Genomic DNA, 21,362 nt, shown 5'->3' on the forward strand with positions numbered 1-21,362 from the left:
TTTTGTGTTTTTTGGACACTTTTGGTTCAGTCGATTGCAATCAAAAAAGGAGATGCATAACTAGATGTTACAACAGTCCTAAATCCGAAATTTTAACATCCTACGGCTAATCGTTTTCGAGTTACGACATACATACGTACACACATATGTACGTACAGACGTCACACCGAAACTAGTCAAAATGGATTCAGGATGGTCAAAATTTGGTTATAACTTTGGAACCAATGAAAATATGTACCACTTATGATATAACGCTGAAAATTTTTCAATGAGGGCTGATTACTACAGTTAAGAAAAAATCAAAAATCAATTTTTTTTGGATTTTGAGCATTTTTGGTCAAGTCGATTGCAATCAAATGGGGAGGTGCATAAGTAGTTGTTACAACAGACCTAAATCCAAAATTTCAACATTCTACGACTGTTCGTTTTTGAGTTATGCGATGCATACGTACGTATCTTGTACAATCACGAGATACGTATACGTATGATGGAGATACGTATACGTATTCGACCAAGGATGGTCGAAATTTATACTTCCGTTGTAATCTGCGTTCACAATTCTTCCTTTACTTCGTACAGAAGTAAAAATTTTAGTTTTATTTAAAAATTGTTCACTAAGGATTAACAAATATTCAGTCTGGGTTAATGTTGCGTTGTACATAGTGTCCTATGAAAGGGGCAACGAAATATAACAAATTTTATTTAGAAGCAATACATTGATCAAAGTCCATTATACATATCAGTTTCTAAGTCTCGGGAGAACTTCGAGATAAATTCTGAATATTGTATAATAAATATACTAAAGTATATATACAAAAACAAAGAATTGATTAGTTAGGATTTTACTTCCTCGGGAGATACAAAGGAGAAAGATTATTATCGTGTCAGTAATGATCGACCGAGATGTTTTATGACTCACAGGGCCTTGAAATATCGAGTTTCGTCATAAAACCGCTTACAAAAATATATGTGTGTGTTGGCCTCTGTTTCACCTTATATCTCAGGAAGTACTTGATGTAGATATATGAAATTTGATAGGATAACTACTTCTATCTATACACGGGCCATTGTTCCTATAACTTTTTTTAATCTTGTACGGAACCAGATTTCTTTACTGAACATGTTTTATCTTTTCGTAATAATACTATAAATATTGAATAATTAAATCATTAATATTTAAAATCATTATGACGTATTTGAAATAAAAATCTGTCAGCAGGAAAAGTTATGTAACTCGTAATCATAGTTTTTTTATATTGACTAAATTAATAAATAATAGTTTTATAAAGCTGGCAAAGTATAGCATGACTTTTTCGCTATGGCGGTAAAGTCACTGCACAGCTTTTTCATCGAAAAATCTGGAAAGGTTTTACAGCTCAACCACTAAGGGTCTGATTTTAACTTAAACATTTTTTAAAATAAATTTAAAAGTGTTTTTTAAATATTTAAAAAATAAAGTTTATTTTTAATGAAATAAAGGGAAAAAAATTGCTTCTCATTTGTTTCTCGGAATATAACATAGGTTCCAAACCTATTTTAATTTTTAATAATATTTTTCGTTATAGTGAACAGGTTTTTAAATTGTTCAAAAAGTGACTCAACCTTTTGGGAAAATGTGTAAGTTACAAAAGTTATTGAAAGTGGCTTCTATTATGCAATTCACACAACTAAATACGATATTGCATGCTCTTAAACAAAATGTAATGTTTGTTGAGAAATTGCTGCGACACATCGTTCTATTTCGCTTTGCATTTCGTGAATGGTGTGAGGATGAGTTTTTGTAAGCAGCATCCTTAAAATATATCCACAAGAAAAATCAGGAGGAGATAAATCAGGAGACCGAGGGGACCACTACTCCTTCAAAATCACTTGTTCATGAAAACAGTGATCCAAGAAAGTCATAGTGTTGTTGGCTGTATGAGCCGTAGCACTGTTCTGCTGAAACCACGTGTACTCTAGTCGGTTTGCAGGTACAGTTTTTAGAAATTGTTAATCCATCTGAATGTAGCGCTCACTGTTCACTCTGCCGTGAAAGAATGTCAAGAAAATTCGTCTACGAGAAATTGAACACTAAACACCCAGTTTTTGTCCACGCAAAGGAGACTCGTGCAGCTGATGTAAATTTTCTGTACACGAAATGCGTGAATTCTGTTCATTCACGCATCCATCAAGGTGGAATCATGCCTCTTCAGACCAAAACCGATCATCGAGTTCTTCCCCGTCTGGAGTTATAGATAACATGAACCGCTGACAGAAAGCTACTCTTTTTACAGTGCCTGCAAGTAATTCGTGAACAACACGAATTCTGTACGGATGTATCTTTAGACACTAATACTATACCGTGTGGGCAGTACCAACCGAGAGACCAAACTGGCTAGACAGGCGTCGCACAGACTTCTTGTGACTAACAGAATATGCAGCTTGCACGTCGATCAACTTTTCTGGTGTTAACACTTTTGGCTGCATCTGCCACATTCCCTGTCTCTTGAAACTTTTCGTACAGCCGCTTGATGAAGGAGTTGTTTGGTGCATTCATACCATACTTTCCTGTGATGATATTCTGGTTGTGGGCATAACAGGCACATGTAATATGCCATTTATGCCCAGTAATATGTATTGGAAAACAAGGAATATTCTCTGCTGCATTGTGTAACCCATTTTCCTTTTTCTTTCTTTTTTTTTCCTGTTTAGCCTCCGGTAACTACCGTATAGATAATACTTCAGAGGATGAATGAGGATGATATGTATGAGTGTAAATGAAGTGTAGTCTTGTACATTCTCAGTTCGACCATTCCTGAGATGTGTGGTTAATTGGAACCCAACCACCAAAGAACACCGGTATCCACGATCTAGTATTCAAAATCCGTGTAAAAATAACTGGCTTTACTAGGACTTGAACGCTGTAACTCTCGACTTCCAAATCAGCTGATTTGGGAAGACGCGTTAACCACTAGATGGGTGGGTAACCCATTTTCCTGAATTAAACTAGCAACAAAGGAGGCAACATTCTACCATAAGGTTGCATTACTTCAATGAACACTCTGTATAATGTTCTTTTGGTGGGCGGGCTCACACCTAAAGATTAAATCTGATAATATATTTTCTGTATATGCTAATTACCTCTAATCTGATAATATGAACAATTAGAAGTAACAACATTTTTATACGGTTTTTTAACTGGCCTAATTACTGCAACATTAGAAACTATCAATTAATTGAGATGTTGTACAGTGATCGAGTTGGTAATTACTTTGTAAGGTTGTGTACGATTAACTTAATTATTAATTAATTTGCATTTATGTTAACTATATTTTGGATATAATATTTCAAGATCAGGCATAAAAAATAAACTTATAAAATAAAATTAATCAAATTAAAAATAACAAAATGTATGGAAGTACTACTTTAATAATGGTAAAATAAAATATGCCTTAAAATAATTTTATTTTTTAAATTTAAATAAATGATTTAAAAACGTAGGAAGTATTTTTGAGTAATCTTTTTTAATCAACCAAAGTTAGTTAATTCCGTAATGATGGGAAAAATAAAGAATAAAGGGTGATGTTTCAAATATAAGAATATTTTTTAACAAGAGATAATAAAAGAAAGTGTTGGATAAGGTTAAATATGATGAGTCAAAACTTCAAGACAAAAAATACAAAAGAAATAAAGAATTAAATTAAAAAAGTTAAATGATTACAACAGTATATATAAATAATATTGTTTGAGTCTCGTTTAAATAAATAATTATTAACAGATAAAAGAAACCGTTAAAATATCGCAACGATTCACAATGGAAAGTTATAATTTCAAAAATGCGGATGGAGAAACTTTACATCAGCATCAAACGAATTTACACTAGATAAACATTGCGTAAAAACAGCACAATAGCGTACTAAACTATAAATAAATAAATAACAGAAGACAATTAACAACACTTTAAATAAGAATAAAGAATTCTGGCGACTTAAGAAATAGCATACAAGATACTTTGTTCTATTTAAATATAAACACGCACGCGCACAAGCATCCCCGTCAAAAGTTCGCCGCTTTAAATGGTTATTGCGTTTCCCGTCGCGGGCAATTTTTTTTATTTCATGTTTTTTGTCATGTAACCGCATGTAGATGAATCATACAATAATAGTGGCTGTGTTGGTTGAGCTGCCGCGCTGGGCACTATTGTACCCCTTAAAAAAATCAAAATTAAAAAAAACCCGAAAATGATTTTTAGATATTTATCTAGAGATTTACAAGCCCCGATTTAATATAATCGAAAATAGGGAAAATTCATCATTGTTCAACATTTATTTATTTTTCACTTCTTTCAAGGTCGAAATCCAGAAAATGTTTTAATTCGTTTTAGATATTCACATGAAATTTACGTACACCAAATATCGAACTGATATCTTCATTTGTTAAAAAAAAATAGTCGGGTTTAAAAAAAGATATAAACATCCATTTTAGCCCTTTAAACTCGGAATTTAAAAATAATCTAGAAATTGGTTTTTGGTTATTCACAAAATTAAACAACCAAATATCAAGTTGATATCAACGTTTGTTATGGAGAAATTAAAAAAAAAAAAAAATTGTATATTTCATCGTTAATCTATTTTAAACCTTTTAACAGGGGAATTACAAAAAATCCTTTCTTAGTGTGCACTAAGAAGAAGTTATATACAAATTTTCATCAACTTATCTTCAGTACTTTTTGCTGTGAATTGATTACGAAGGAGTCACGACATGTTATTTAAAATATATAGATAGATATATATATTTATACAAACGTATAAATGTTTTGTAAATGTACTAGTATAAAACGAGAAATGTTGTAAATAGCTTTCCATATGTCCGCAAGTTTACATTGGTGGTATGTTCATTATGAAATGTCTATTGCTATTTTTAACTGTTAAAATGTTGGTGCCAACAAAATTATATAAAGCTGTCCACAATAAAAAACCGAGACATCATAATTTCCAGGAAACCTTACTGAATTTTAAATTATCTATTTTTGTTTATTAACTATACAAAAAAAAAAAAAAAAAAAAAAAAAAAAAAAACACTTTAATCTTAAATTTGTAATAAAATTTAAGAAGTATTTTCAGGCTAAACTGATAGTAAAGCTTAAGTGCAGTTGGGTGAAAAATATGCAAAATTTTAATCCCCCCCCAAAAAATAACTATTTAAAAAATAAACGCTAAATGGTTGAGCAACAATTTCTAAATTAAAACAAATTTGAAAGTTCACTGCAAAAGAGACCTTCAATTTTTTATTAGCTTTTTTTTTGAAAAAAAACTTTTTAAATAATGAAAAAATAGAAGCATTCCAAACGAAGTATAAATCAATCCCATAAAACAACTGTACATGTTACAAGATCAACAAAGAAATCTTTCCAAATACTTTAATAAGCCGTATAAAACATATAACAAAAAATAATCAATAATTTAAAATAAAGATCTAACAGAAAACTCTCAATTAATTACTGAATATGTGAAAATTTAATTCATGAAGTTTGAAGATGAAAATAATTCTATTATAAAATAAACTTCCAGTTAAGAGTATGTAAATATTTATTATTCGATAGAAGACAGGTTTGAATCTATCTTAGCCTATTAAAAGTAACAGTGGTGTGGCCGGTTCATGTTCACCTTTAGAAAGAGATCACTGGACAACTTGATTGTTATGCGGTAAGATAAACTTACCTCATTACAAGGTATCGATTATTAATACACGTTATCCAAAAGAACTGCTAAAGGAATCGGTACAATTAATAGGTTACAATTAATCGGTACTTATAACAAATAGGTTTTTCAATAACTTTACCATGTTCCAGCATATCTTTGTATATGATAGATGAACTAAATTCAACTGATTTTCAGTCTACCCGGCAGAGGTACATTATATCATACAAACGATACTCTTTAATTAACCCATAAGTTATAAGAAGATACAGAATTCCTTTCTTAAGAAAAACATATGTTTTTAATTAAATATTATTACAAATAAAAACATTAGAAATAAAAATATTGGTACTTTTTTTTTGTATTACGCCTCCCACTTTTTTTTTTGTAACCCTATAACTCAATAAAAATAAGCAAATACTACATTATTATACCGGTCATTTTAAACATTCTCCATATTAACATACTTTACGCAGCAAAAATATAAGTATTATTGCTTATAATTATAAACATAATCTAACTAAACTTAACCTACGCTCACATCGCTCGCTAACCTTGACTAATTAACAGTATTGATTATTTAAATAATAAATAATTGCAATTACAGAGTTTATTATTTAAATACTCAAAACATTACTGTGTTAAGTTGTCAAGATTAGCGAACAAAGCGAGCGTAGATTAAAGTTTGGTTAAATTATCTTTTCTTGTTTGTTAAACTCATAAAAATCTCTCGACTACACTGGAGAATTTCTGGAAAACTGAAGAAATTATTACTGATGCTTCAGTTAATGGAATCTCTAATGTGAAAAACATTTTCAGTCCAACACTGCTCGATCAAGGCAAATTTGTCGTGTCGTTACCATGGAAATTTAATAACATTCAACAAGGTGATTATTTTGATAACGGTAAAAATATATTGTTATCTTTAGAAAGAAAAGTAATCAACAATGCCAAATTTAAAATGGACTATTCCGCTTTCATTCAGGAATATTTAGAATTAGGTCACATGTCATTACTCAATTCCAATGATTTGTTAATTACCAAATAGAATTTACCCCGCCATCCAGTATTCAAGCCTTTTAGTCCAGTTCCATTTTCCAAAGACCCAACTTGGGTTTGTTACGAAGGAATAATTAATTTATATAATAATCATATATATATATATATATATATATATATATATATATATATATATATGTGTGTGTGTGTGTGTGTGTGTGAATTAATTACAAGTTCAAAGATCATATTAAAAATGATTTAGAATAATTAAACCTAATCGAGGCATTAAACCATGGCGGCATATTATTCGACATTTTACAGTAATTTAATATCTTCACCTTGACAAACAATAATGTTTTAATTTGAATAATAAATAATTACCGACCTCCGTGGCGTGAGTGGTAGCGTCTCGGCCTTTCAACCGGAGGTCCCGGATTCGAATCCCGGTCAGGCATGGCATTTTTACACACGCTACAAATCATTCATCTCATACTCTGAAGCATGCATAACGGTGGACCCAGAGGTTAAAAAAAATATTTGCATAGTTTAAATACTCAAAACATTACTGTGTTAATTAGTCAAGGTTAGGTTAAAAATATATATATATATATTTATAAAATAAATAAATATAAATGGATATAAAAATGTAACATAATAGTTATATCGGGTGATATTAACAATAACACAAAAGTTTACAATTTATTGGTCGACGGGGTAAAAAATAAGTACCAACAGATCTATAAATAATTAGAGATAAACTATTTATACAATATTGATTTTCAGTCTAATATTATACAGCTTGCTTTGTCTGATGGTGTTTTATATATATATATATATGTTTTTTTCCGTTAGCATGCGTACCACTTCGTTCAACTTACGAACACCCACCCTCATAAAAAAAAGAAGCAAATCACATCCTCTTTCCTATACAAGGTCAATGTCGAATACTAAACAACAACCATATTCATATTTCGTTTTATTTCTTTACTACCCTTGAAACTATAATATTTCCTTTACTTTATATCTAAAAATATAAATACTAGAGCTAAAGGATTATGTAAATGAACAGAATACATTTTTTATTATGATCCTTAAATAGTTTAAATAAATTTAAGATTGAATAAAATATTTTAAAACTGTGTTAATTCTCTTAAGAAAAGTTTATTTGTAAATTTTCAGATTGTAATTATTTAATAAAATATATTTTAATAGAAGTTTTCCAAGGTAAAGAAACTAAAACCAAAAGATCCCAACAAGAGCTAAAAGAACTGAAGATATCTGAAAAAAATTATAACATAAAGAGAATGTTTAAAGAAAATATTAAAAAATTAAAATAAAAGGTTCCAAAAAGCGCCAAAACGTAAGAACAACAGAGCTGAATTTTCTGAGGAACGAAGGAAAGAGATATCAAAAAGAATAAAAAGGTACTGGGCAGATATAAAAATAGAAAATAAGAAACAACTACAAATAAATAAATGTCTATCATGTTCAACAGTGATGTTTGGGGGCGAAAAACAAAATAATTAATAAACATTTTAATAATATAAAAACAATATATATTTTTTATTATTATTTTTAAAAACAGTAGAAACCCTCAGGACCGTAATAATTTTTAAAAACTAACCATTATGAGAAAATATTAACATTAATCGGTACTTACGTATTAACGCCAAAGTAGTCAATCGGATTTCGGTGGAAAATGGGCCGAAACAGATTGAAAACAAAATATAAATGGGTATTTATATTTACTTATTTTATAAATAAAATTTAACCAAACTTAACCTACGCTCGCTAACCTTGACTAATTAACACTAATTTTTTGAGTATTTATTTAATAAATTCAGTAATTATTGCAGTTTGATTATTTAAATTGTAGTTACTATAGGTTAAGTTTGGTTAAAAATATATTTATAAAATAAATATTTATTTATTTATGTTAAACTCTATATCGACCCATTTCCCACCGAAATCCAATCGACTTTTTTAAATAAAGCTGTGGCTGCGGTGGCGTTAATACGTAAGTACCCATTAATCTAGTGGATGGATGATCTATGAATCAAAAAATTAATAAAAAGTAATACAACTAATAAAACTTAAAAATTCTTTTCAGTTTTTCTGATTTAATCCTTGTTAAAAAGTAAAGAGTTTTTTTATTTATTTATTTTTTTCATTTTACAATTAGAAACTTTTTCATTTTTTTAAATAAAAAGTGAAAATATTAAAATTTTCATATTAAAAGAAGATTTTTGTAGAGTATTTTTCTTATAAAACATAAATAATAATAATATTCGTAAACAACAGAAGCAATAAGTGGTTTGTACAGAGAAAAAATAAACAAAGTGTATGAAAGGAAGAATGCCGAGACCGTTAGGACGCCCAAATATTAGATGGGGGATGATGTGAGAAACCATCTGCAGTGATTGTAAGGAGATTATAACCTTTAGGGGGGATAGACAGGTGTGGAGAAGTCTAAAGTGTGAGGTAATGAACCGATTATGGTTCACATGACCTGTATAATAAATTAACAAAAGAGAAAAATAAAATTATTTGAAAAAAAAAATCGACGAACATCAATGTTGTGGACATCAATTGTCAATCCACCTGCCCGTTTTTTATTAAAAAGTACAAGGAGAGATTTAACAAATATTTTTAAGACGTTCGTTAATTATAAAAATATAAATAAGAAATTAAACACCTTCACACACAATAAAACACAACAAAAAAAAAATTACCTTAAAAGATAATAACAAATATCAGAAATGATACTTTTTTGAAAGATTACAAATAAAAGTAATTTAAATATTATGATATATTGGTGTTGAAACAAATAAAAAAGTAATTTAGTAAAAGTAAAAAGAATTATAAAACAATATAAACATAGTTCATTTATTTTAATTATGAAAAACTTTGGTCAATTTTTTTTTTTGGTTGATGATATCGCCACATAAGCTTGAACCTTGTGCGTGGGATATGGAAATGAAATTTTGTAGCGTAAAAAAATACCATGCCTGACGGGGATTCAAACCCTGGACCTCCGGATGAAAGGCCGAGACGCTACCACTCCGCCACGAAAGTAGGCGTTGCATTCTAAAGATCTAACTAATCAATCGTTGTCAAATTACAGTAACTGAACATGCAATTGTATATTTTTCTTAATGTGGTAATTTAAAATGAAGAATTAAAATATAAAATAAATCTTCAATTTTCTTTATAAATAAAACAAATTACATTTAAAATAAATATCAATAAAAAGAATTTCATAAATTATTAAGCGTAAACGAAAACAATCACACACTGAAAGTAAATAATAACTTAATAAATACCTGCTTGTGTTAATTAATCAGCCATAAGATGAGGTGTATTGAAATGCACTTTATTTTCAGTTACGAAAACTTTTTTAATAAATATAAAAATTTATGCGTAAAAGAAAACGGTAGTTATCACAAATTCTAATACTAAGTAAAAGAATTGTATTTTTTTTTTTAATAAAAAAACACTGGTGAACAAAACACATCAGATCTCACATGCTAAGTTATTAATTTATTTCAACAAATTTTAACGCACTAAATAACATCCGATAAATATTTTATATAAAATAATATTCAAATAAACACATTTAACATAATTATTTTAAATAACTTTAAAAAAATAAAATCAGTTTAATTCGAACAACAGACAACGTTTACTGCACTACACATTTTAAAACCGACGACGCACGAACAAGCTCTAGGTCAGCGTAATCACAAATCAGACGAAAGACTGGGAAGCTCTCTCACTGCGTCGATTGTTCACCCAGTGCAGGTAGAGTAGTGGTATCCCCACCCTCTTAATAACGACAACACCTGACTGAGCGACAAGTCGAGACTCGCCTGCCTGTCTTATTATACAATACACAGTGCTCTAACTATGCGCACTGCTTGAAGGTATTTTAAATATAATAGCGGTCAACGCATTAAACAAAGATATATAGGCTACAAGATTTTTTTTAACTGCTTTTTTAAATATAATATTTTCTAATTGTATTATGTATATATATCCTGTCATCACTAATTAAATTTCCATTTTAGATTTATTAATCTTCAAAATGAAAAAATGAACAGCCTTCAAACAAAATAAATGAATTGAATACATATAAATAGCCTTCAACTATAATTTTAAATGTCTGAAATGAACTTTATAATTAAATGTGTTGTAATTAGACCTATTTCGTTACATTTTTTATTTTTTATTTCCTTTTACAAAGTAAAGGAAGTATTGTGATCGCGAAAAATTTCGGTTTTCAGATTTCAACGGATATATCCATTTTGACCATTCCTGAATCCATCTTGATTAGATTCGACATGATTTCTGTACGTACGTAAGTATCTCGCATAACTAAAAAAACAATTAGCCGTAGGATGTTGAAATTTTTGATTTAGGACTGTTGTAACATCTAGTTGTGCACTTTTGCAATCAACTGGACCAAAGTGTCCAAATATCCCAAAATCCAATTTTTTTGGATATTGGGCTTTTTCTTAACAACAGTAATAAACCCTCATTGAGAGCTTTTCAACGATATATCATAAGTGGTACTTATTTTCATTGGTTCCAGAGTGTACCCAAATAAAATTTTAATTAATGAAATATATGTATCTTACAAGAGAAAGGCACATCGATAAAGATAAAAGACTTTATCTTATTTTATTATTTTTTTTAATTTAAAAATATTTATTTATTAATAATTATTAAATTCTGTAAAAAATGTTTTACGATAAATAAAATACGATATGCAATTTAATAGGCGTACAAGGAAGTCATGTAATGTCCACATCAGACTATTTTGTAATTAATTTAGCAGTGAACATGAAGGCATGTGTATAAGAATAACATTAAGAAAATTTTGTTACATAAAAATGGAATTTTCATTTTCTTGAATTTAAACAATTTTTAAGCCCTCCGTTAAGGATTCCAAGAGATCGGTACAACGATATAAATGAATATTATTGTTTGACTTTTCTTCTTTTTTTTTTTTGCTGTACAAGCAAAATTTACAAACGGTTTCTAATGACGAAACCATAGATAAATAATATGTTAAAATATCACTGGTGAGAGGGGCATCCAATAATGGGATCCACGAAAGCAAACAGTAAATGATTATAATAACAGGAAACGTCCATGTTTACTTATAGTAACGACTAAGATCCAATAAATTCTCATTGTGTGAGAATCAAAAGGACTATCAATCACTGGGTTCTAGAATTTGTGCAATTCAGTTCACATGCGAAGTCTTTTATAGACTTTTTATAGACTTTTTTTTTAAGTCTTTTATGAGAAGATGAACATAGGCAGATTAACGAACGAATAAAAATTAAACACAACGATGAATAAAAGACTGACAAAAATATGCGAATACAAAGCAAGAATACGAAAAACCATGAATGTCGTAAAACAACAATAGTAAATAGGTAGCAACCAAGATAAAAAAAATAGTAACAGAAACAGATACAAGATATAAAAATATATGTGGACACCACATAACTTTCTTGTTCGCTTATTAAATTACATATACACATGTTTTTTAAAATGAAAAATACATAAAATGTTATTTCATTAATAACTTCGGATATTTTTTCATATCTTTTATTGTTATTATTGAATTATTATTTACCGTAAAAATCTTTTTACTATCAGAGGTTACTAATTATTAACAAATCAATATATTTAAATTAAAAAAAAGAGATATCTGATACGAACCTTTTTCCCCTTGTAAGATATAAACATTTCATTAATTAAAATTTCATTTGGCTATACTCTGGAACTAATGAAAATGAGAACCGCTCATGATATACCGTTGAAAAGCTCTGATTAAGAGCTTATTACTATAGTTAAGAAAAAGTCCAAAATCCAAATGTTTTGGATTTTGGACTTTTTTGAACACATTTGGTTCAGTCGATTGCAATCAAAAGGGGAGGTGCATAAATAGAGATGTTCCAACAGTCCTAAATCCGAAATTTCAACATCCTACAACTAATCGTTTTTGAGTTATGTGAGGTACCTACGTACGTACAGATGTCACGCCGAAACTAGTCAAAATGGATTCAGGGATGGCCAAAATGGATATTTCCATTGAAATCTTAAAACCTTAATTTTTCGCGATTACAGTACATTATTTTACTTCGTACAAGGAAATAAAAAGAATAAAAAAAACCAGGAAAACAAAATATCTTCAACGACCATCGCTAAGGTCCAGCACATGAACCCTTTTCAATTGTCTAATGTCATCACCGTTGTCTAGCATGTTCAAAGCAAGGGAATTTATATGTATATTTACCCTTACCATGTTTTTAGAAATAAAACAATCAATCTCATCTCGAACAAACTGGATACCCAGGTATTCATATATTTCAGAATTCCTGACGAACCAAGGCGGTTGGATCATTTTCCTCAATATCTTTTTCTGTGACCTTTGGATCACTTTAATATCGGAAGATTCAAAAAAGATTTCACCACAAAAGTTTAAACAGTAAATCTTGTTTTTACAAATTTTTCACATCACCAAAAGAAAATTGTTTTTTTTTTACATTAAATAAGTTCTTTTCTCATAAATGAAGCAATGAAGTGTTTCTAAATAAAATTATTCGAATTATTCTAACTTTTCTTTGTTTTATTCAATTTATGTTACACTATTTTGTTCAGAATTAAATTCTCTACAAATTCTTTTAAAAAGTTTGATGTATTTATTAACAATTTTATTGTACGTCAAAAAAAAAAAAAACGTAAAAGGGTTTTTCCCCCACTTTATTGATTTTCATCCCAGGTTTTTCAAAAAAAATACTGCAGATACCGTTATGGGACTTATTTTATTCGATTTTTTTAGGTCAAACGCCATAAGATATTACTAATTCTGCCCCTTAATTAACATTCAAAAAATTTCCTTACAACCTCATTTCATCAGGGTAGCTGAAATCCGAGTGAAAACTTTCCCTAGCCGTAACCCGTAAAGAAAACATTTTAGGACATATGTTTGTTTATATGAACTTTTTCCATTATTTTCACGAGTTTATAAAAAACCTTCGTAATAATGGAAGAACTTCGTGATACACTCTGTATATGAAAAATAATTTTACAGAAAGTAAGCTGAACTCATACATGAAAGATGAGACGTTTTTATAAATATTAAAACTAATCTCATTAAAAAATTTTATAAAACATTTTTTTAAAGCGGCCAAAAATAACCTTATCAATTTGTATTTTTATTACCACGTGCGTAACTTTGGAACAACTTTTATTAAGATTTATAAAAAAATACGCTAAGCATTATAATATTTTTAAATCAATAAATACTATTGTAGTGAAGACCGATGGATGATCTGGTGAATAAACAGTAAAATAATAACGCAAAAATTGATGCAAATAATAAAATGTAAAAATTATGAAACTAGGAAGCACATAAAACGTTAAGCGTAAAAATCGAGGCAGTTATACGTCTCAAAATAGTAGTCTATAAGTTAAGAGAACTAATTTTCTTCAATATCACTTTTACAACTCATGTTTTACGTGTTATTTATTTTATTTTTTTAATAGTAAAAGATGTACAGCTTAGGAATATGAAATTTTAAAAAACCATATATTTTTAAAGGTAGCTCATAGAATAAAATTCCATACTCGCAAATTAGTGTCAATTAAAAAAAATATACATATAATAAAACACGCGTAATTTTTTTTATAAAAAAAAATCACGTTTAAATAAAAAATAAAGGATTACTGATGAATAGTTAAAATGCTGTTGAATAGAATGCTACTGACAAGCCATTTAATCTCTTAATTGTTCTCATAAATTTAAAAACTAAACGCACAAAAGGTGTTAGATTACGTTCATTTTTTTTTTTTAACTTGGATTGTCCTATTTGCTGCAGTATAATTACGAACTATATATTCTACTTTATATGCGTGAAATACCATGGAAATAAAACAGAAAGCAAATTCTAAAAACAAATTCATTTAATATTTTGAAACAATGGTTTAAAAATTAAATATATGTTTAATTTATTTTATTGTCATTCCTACCTATTATAAAATAAAAGGCATAATTGTTTTTCTAATAAACTTTTTTTATTTATTTATATTTTTATTTGTAGTCGCATCAACAATTAAAGTCATTAGCGACTTAACAGTATAATAAAACTGTACCGGTAAATGTGTAGTCTTGAACGAATTCAGGCCGACCATTCCTGAGTTAATATGGCCGACCATATTAATGTTAATAAAATACTTATACAATAATATTCAAATAACCTTTAATAACTTCGTCGTTCGTGAACTTTACAGTAGATGTTCAAAATGATTTCCTATGATCCCGATCCAGGTTCGTACACGCTTTATAACATTTGCAGCCACTTTTTGTAATGTTTGCTCAGTAATGTTTAAAATCTCAGTATCAATATTAGCCTTCAATTCGTCAAGTGTGCGAGGATTGTTTTTAAAAACTACAGTTTTTAAATACTCCCAAAGGAAAAGGTCTGTCTGCTGGTGTAAGATCTGGGGATCTTGGAGCTGACAACCCTTTTGATATTAACGACGGCCAAAAAGTTGGCGTAACGTATCCAGTATTTCATTAGCAGTATGACATATTGCCTTATCCTGCTGGAACCAAAATTCTCGTTTGAGTATACCTTAAACTGTTCGATTAAGGCAATCAAACTGTTCGATTTTTTGTGTCATCAGTCATTTTACTGGTTTGATGCAGCTCTCCAAGATTCTCTATCTAGGGCTAGTCGTTTCATATTGTTATACTCCCTCATCCTACATCCCTAACAATTTGTTTTACATATTCCAAATGACGCCTGCCTGCTCAATTTTTTCCTTCTACCTGTCCTTCCAATATTAAAGCGACTATTCCAGGATGCCTTAATATGTGGTCTATAAGTCTGTCTATTGTTTTAACTATATTTTGCTAAATGCTTATTTCTTCATAAATTTACCGCAACACCTCTTCATTTGTCATTTTATCCACCAATTTGACTTTTAGCATTCTTTTATACCACCATATTTCAAAAGCTTCTAATCATTTCTTCTCAGGTACTCCGATCGTCCAAGTTTCAATTCCATGTAAAGCTACGCTCGAAAGATATACTTTCAAAAATGTTTTCCTGACGTTTAAATTAATTTTGATGTAAATAAATTATATTTCTGACTGAAGGCTCGTTTCGCCTGTGCTATTCGGCATTTTATATCGCTCTTTCTTCGTCTAGTAATTCTACTTCCCAAATAATAAAATTCTTCTACCTTCATAATCTTTTCTCTTCCTATTTTTACATTCAGTGGTCTATCTTCGTTATTTCTACAACATTTCAATACTTTCGTTTTGTTCTTGTTTATTTTCACACGGTAGTTTTTGCGTAGGACTTCATCCATGCCGTTCATTATTTCTTCTAAATCCTTTTTACTCTCAGCTAGAATTACTATATCATCAGCAAATCGTAGCATCTTTATCTTTTCATCTTCTACTGTTACTCCGGACCTAAATTGTTACTTAACATCATTAACTGCTATTTCTATGTAAAGATTAAAAAGTAACGGGAATAGAGAACATCCTTGTCCTTTTATTACGGCTTCTTTCTTATGTTTTTCAATTATTACTGTTGCTGTTTGATTAAGCTGCGATAAACTACACGAATACAGATTTTTCAAAAAATAAAAGCCCTATTTTACAAGACGCCGGGATATCGCCGGGCGATATCCCGGCGTCTAAACACCAATTTCACATGTGTGCAAAGGTCTTTCGTGAAACGCATGACGTTTTTTAGCGCTCCATATTCAGCAGTTTTGGCTGTTAATGTAGCCATCCGAGTAAACTGTGCTTTATTGCTGAAATAAACACGAACCCAAAATTTCAATACCGTTGTCATCAACAAGACAACGAAACCGACGACAATACTGTAAACGTTTTCCGTGGTCTATGTCTTTCAGTTCTTGAACGGCACCGATGCAATAACCATGTGATTGAAATTTTTTAGTAACCCTGAAAGTAGATAGTGAAAGCCAGCCGAGCTTTCTGAGCGATTTTCTGGGTGAGCGATTCAAACGTTCTTTCACATCCTTCAGAACTTCTACAGTTAACAGTGACAGTCGACCTGTGCTTTTCCGATCACGTACACTCCCGGTCTCAAGAAATTTATTAATAAAGCGATATTTTCGACTTATAAGAAACTGAAGAATTGTGAAATTTTATCCAAAACTCGTCTTTCACTCGTTCGTACGTGCAATGAGTCTCAATAATAAACACACTTTCGTCCTTGAAAAACGACATAGTTAACAGAATGGAGACGAATTTATACTGATATAGCACTAGTGCATAAAAGGACATTTCAGCTGTTACAAGCTGCTAACCTTGAGTATAGTGTTGCCAACTGATATGTAATGAGAAATAAAATTTACCTATGTGTGTCGTCTACCTTCTTAATCTTCGGGTTGAGACCTTATTGAAACATCCGTGTACTATTTATTTTATAGCGTGTATGCATCTGTGTATATGCGTGCGTTTGTATGTATATACATGTAGGAGGTTATATGGGTATGCGTATGTGATAAATATAAAGTTAAATTAAATATATTTAATAGTTGAGTCGTCGAATTCTATAACATATATTGTAGGCTTATGGTACTGAAAGCTAATCTTTTTAAAAAATTGTAATAATGTCATAAAAATAATAACATCTAGCAAACTCGAGTTTCCAGGACGTACGAGAGGTGGATCAAACAATACGTTACGCCCTTGCCGTGTTCTTAAACTGAACGGAATATATTAATGTCTTGTGGTGGCAGCACTGGTTGTGTTCTTGTCTTTACGCTCCCTCAGCAGCAATTCTGTACGACATTCAGTACGTGTACAGTGTCGTCAATATGGCGTGTCCTCTAGAGGTTTCGTCCACCATAGAAGTGTGTTCAGTAGTCCGATTTTTGTGGGCAAAAAATGTAATTGTTGTGAAATTCATCGCCAAATTGTTGAGGTATACGGTGAATACAATATCAAGCCCTATGATCACAGCATGGTGCTAAATGTTCAGAAACGGAAGAACAAATGTGAGTGACGAATTGCGTACTGGACGTCTTTCAACTGAAAACACGACGAGTAACTCGGAACGCGAGAAAGAAATAATCTTGAGTAATCGACGCATTAAAATTAGAGAGATTGCAAGCAAACTTTAAATCAGTTATGGTAGTGTGTTTACGATTATTCACAACCAGCTTAGTTACCGTAACATGTGTGCACGATGGGTGCTACATCTGTTGACCGACAACCACAAACATCAACGTTTTGCGTCTGTTCTTTCTTCTCTTCTACGTTATTCCAGTACTAGTCCACAGTTTTTGAAAAAAATAATCACAGAGAATGACAGCTGGGTTCTTTATTACACTCCTGAGACAAAACGAGACAAAACCATTTTTGTGTCACATAAATGGTGACACAAAAATTCGCCGCGGCCAAAAAAAAGTAAAAACATCCCCACATGTTCGAAAGGTTATGCTGACAGTCTTATTCGATTCTAGGAGAGTCGTTTATAGTGAATTTATGCCCTGAGGAACAGTATTATTCAAGTATTATTCAACAGTATTATTCAATGCTGAATAATACTGTGAGACTTTACAAAAAACTGCGTTAAGCCATTACAGATCGAAGACCCCGAAGATTGAGTAATGGGGTTGTTTTTCTTCACAACAATGCTACTCCTCATTCAGCTGATGTGACAAAGGAGTTACTAAAAAAATTCATATAGGAAGTGTGGTCTCATCCCCCTTACAGTCCTGACCTAGTACCCTGCAACTACCACCTTTGGTCCTCTCAAGCGAGACATGGGAGGGGAGCGTTTCTTTAGTGATGATGAAATGAAGGAAGCGGTCCTTAAATGGTTGAAGGAAATTGGACGAAATTTTTATGACAGTGGAATTGAAAAACTTGTCACGAGGTATGAAAAGTGTTTAGAAAAATTTGGTGATTATGTCAAAAATAGAAAAAAAATGTAGTTTTCTGTTCAATAAAAAAAAAAATTGTCTTATAAATACGTGTTTGTTTCATAGAAAGGGTGCAACTTTCTTTCTGATCGTCCCTCGTAACATATAAGGTATACGCGTGAGGATGTAACGGTTATACATCTGCAGTACTTAATTCGGCAAACTAGGCAATTGTGTTTGTGTTTGCAGGTGGCGATTTGTTATAATGGTGACACAATTCTTATAGTGAAACACGAAAAACCCAACGGGTTGATCTAGTGGTGAACTCGTCATCACAAATCAGCAGATTCCGAAGTCGAGAGTTCTAAGGTTCAAATCCTAGTAAAGGCAGTTACTTTTATACGGATTTGAATACTAGGTCGTGGATATTAGTGTTCTTCGGTGGATGGGTATCAATTAACCACACATCTCAGGAATGGTCGATCTGAGACAGTAAAAGACTTGATTTACATTCCTATACATCATCGTCACTCATCCTCTAAAATAATACCTTACGGTAGTTCCGGAGGCTAAATAGAAAAAGAAAAGGAAAGTAAAACATTAAAAACACGTGTACACGATATGCACGGACATGAGATAAATATTGAACAGTACGTAATAAAATGTCAACTGATCTGAGTAGAGGAAGGAAAAAGGAACATATATTTTATTTCGTGATTCATCGGCTTATCAGGAAGCATTTGTAATCTATCTAATAAACTTTTTTTTAACTTTTATTTCTAATATTTTTTCTGTATTTACAACCCTATGCGAGTTTTAAAATTGTTCTTTTTTTAATAATTTTTTTTATTACATTCGCTTGAAGATTGTGCAAGGGAATACAGAATGCACATTTTATAACTTACGAATAATTTTATATCTGAGTATAAAATTACGTAATTTGTTTGTGTAGGATAAGAGTATACACTTTGCATTACTCTTTATTACTCATCCTACACGGAATTCGGCATTTTGGGATGAATTAAGCACTTAGTAGGCACACTTGCCTTACTTACATATTTCGTTTTAATTTTTTTGACGTACTTGTTTAAAGTCACTAAGCTTTTTTAAAATTTCTAATTTTTGGTAACGAGGTGAATTAAAAAGGTAAGTAAAATTACGTGTGCGAATAGAAGTATAGATTTGTTTTATATATTAAAATTCTACCTGATAAGATTATTATTAACTAATGATAACAAAAGATATAATTCTTTTATTAAACATGGCCTGTTGGTATGATTATATAATAAATAATTAAAATATAAAACTCATTTACCAGTAATTTTTTAATGCGTCCTAACGCTTTCGGAAACGAATTTAATCTTCAGGAAATTAATTTTTTCTTTTTAATAAACTAAAACTTTGTCATCATTAAAAGAATTGTTATGTAAAGTGTGTAAAATATATAAAGGTGGTTGTCATGTGTATTAAAATTACGTCGAATTAACGTCCTGTCATAATGCATGTCTCTACCGTTATCAATATATGATAACGGTGGAGACACAGGACGTTAATTTGACGCAATTTTAACATATGACGACTACCTTTATATATTTTACACACTTTGCATAACAATTCTACTCATGATGACCAAGTTTTAGTTTATTAAAAAGAAACAAAATTAAGTTCCTGAAGATGGAATTCGTTACCGAAAGCGATAGGACGCATTAAAAAATTGTTGGTAAGTGGGTTTTATATTTTAATTATTTATAGCAAAAGATGGCAAATAAAAACCCAAACTGGAAAAAAAACAATTATACAACTCATGATTTGGAATTTAAAAAAAAAACAATAATGTTGAACTCGAAATTTTGAAACAGGAAAAGTAAGATTACAAGTATTTCACTTTTCCGCAATTTAACCCCAGTACGGTAATATTATTATAATTTATATCCGAGAATTATTTACTTAAACTGACCAAGATAATTTTCCTCCCTGACAGTGCCCAAAAAAATAAATAACAAATTTGTTATTTATGGTGGGTAGGAAAAGTTCCAGTAATTTTTGAAATGCCTTTTCCTCATTCTTAAATTCGCTTTTACGTGGGATACGATTGGAGGTTAGTGTCTCCGATTCTGGAATTCCTCATAATGCTAAATTTTGTTTTGTCCCACAATATAATGAACTAAAAACATATTAATAAAATCAGTAGATTAGCAATCGGATGTTTTTACTGAGTGTCAAATTCCGCATATTTTATTAGGGTATTAGGCTTAATTGCATCTGCAGATTAGGGTGTGTTTCTCAACTGATCGATCATTAATGTTATCACAGCTATACGAAAGCTATATACACATATAATTTTTATAAAATTTAATCCATATATATATATATATTCTACTTTTCGACGAGGGGAAAGGGTTCTAGACACCTTTGAAACATATGTAAATTTAAAAGTAATCCTGGAGTCGTTTTTGCTTAGGTAGAGACTTTTTCAAATGAAGTAGTCACTTTTTTGATTATTCGAGGGACGCAATTTTTTTTAACAATGAGAAATGGTAATATGCAATGTGACATGATGTCAAAAAACAAACACGATGCTTCAAAAATGTAGTGCTGAAAAAGTTGGAAGTACCGGTCTAAATAAAAGACTTTCTAAGTTCATTTTCAAAATATTTATAATTCAATTTGAGAAAAAAATAAAAATAGCGGTTATTGTTTACAAAAAAATTTTTTTAATAAATTTAGTATCCCGGCAGTGTATCAATAGGTTTT

General features: G+C 30.3%; 1 protein-coding gene across 4 annotated transcripts in view; it reads right to left on the reverse strand.

Moving 5' to 3' along the window:
• Positions 1 to 21,362, reverse strand: part of tinc (transmembrane protein tincar) — a 907,523-nt gene that overhangs the window by 454,189 nt on the left and 431,972 nt on the right. The window contains exon 1 of one of the 4 annotated variants that reach the window (XM_075365748.1): positions 10,001 to 10,419. The exons of the other annotated variants lie outside the window; for them this stretch is intronic. The gene's annotated coding sequence lies outside the window, so the exon portion shown is untranslated. Of the gene's footprint in view, positions 1 to 10,000; positions 10,420 to 21,362 lie in introns of those variants that run through there. 4 annotated transcript variants of the gene reach the window in all.

This window comes from Lycorma delicatula, chromosome 5 (assembly GCF_047948215.1).
Source record: "Lycorma delicatula isolate Av1 chromosome 5, ASM4794821v1, whole genome shotgun sequence".
NCBI classification, from domain to species: Eukaryota; Metazoa; Arthropoda; class Insecta; order Hemiptera; family Fulgoridae; genus Lycorma; species Lycorma delicatula.